The 758-nt window shown below is 49.3% G+C and overlaps 1 non-coding gene across 1 annotated transcript; it reads left to right on the top strand.

The window, feature by feature from the left end:
- Nucleotides 1-206: 206 nt before the first annotated feature.
- TRNAI-UAU lies at nucleotides 207-280 on the top strand. Its single transcript has one exon. It is a non-coding gene; the product is annotated as a tRNA-Ile (tRNA).
- Nucleotides 281-758: the final 478 nt, after the last annotated feature.

Here is a 758-nt window from a genome sequence, read left to right as displayed (position 1 = left end):
TGGTGGTGAAGCAAATAACCATTTTAAACACCTTTGTCTACTTCCATAATTGGTGGTGAAGCAAACAACCATTTTAAACACCTTTGTCTACTTCCATAATCTACTTGGGTCATATCACCGTCCCACCCTCTTCTTTATATAGGTCTCGTAGCTCAGTTGGTTAATCTACTTGGGTTATATCACCGTCCCACCCTTTTTTTTATATAGGTCTCGTAGCTCAGTTGGTTAGAGCATTGGTCTTATGAGCCGAAGGTCGCGGGTTCAAGCCCCGTCGAGACCATTAAATTGTTATTGACCATTTTTACACACCTTTGTCTGCTTCCCTGCTGCCATCTGACAAGGATGTTCAGTTAATGGTGAAGCGGTCCCACCCTTCCTCTTGACCACCCTTCACACGACACATTGTGAGGCAAGCTCAAGGAGCTTGGCTAACCACTTGCCTCATTCGGCCCACTCACTCATACATGTTCCCCAGCGACCAGACCCACTCGGCCGGTCGTAAGTCGTGAGAAAAGATCTCTCGCCAAACCACCCTTCACACGACACATTGTGAGGCAAGCTCAAGGACCTTGTCTAACCACTCGCCCCGTTCGGCCCACTCACTCATACATGTTCGGACGACTCGCCAAAAGGTTGTGGATGGGCTGGTCGGCCAAGTGAGGAGCCATTATAAGCACCTCAACCCAAAGTGGTTCGCGATAGGCTGATGCCAATCGTCGTCCACCACTCATGAGTCATGATTAGACCGGGGCTTGGGG

This window comes from Ipomoea nil, unplaced genomic scaffold (genome assembly GCF_001879475.1).
Source record: "Ipomoea nil cultivar Tokyo-kokei standard unplaced genomic scaffold, Asagao_1.1 scaffold0681, whole genome shotgun sequence".
Lineage (NCBI taxonomy): Eukaryota > Viridiplantae > Streptophyta > Magnoliopsida > Solanales > Convolvulaceae > Ipomoea > Ipomoea nil.
This window is presented reverse-complemented; position numbering and strand designations above follow the sequence as displayed.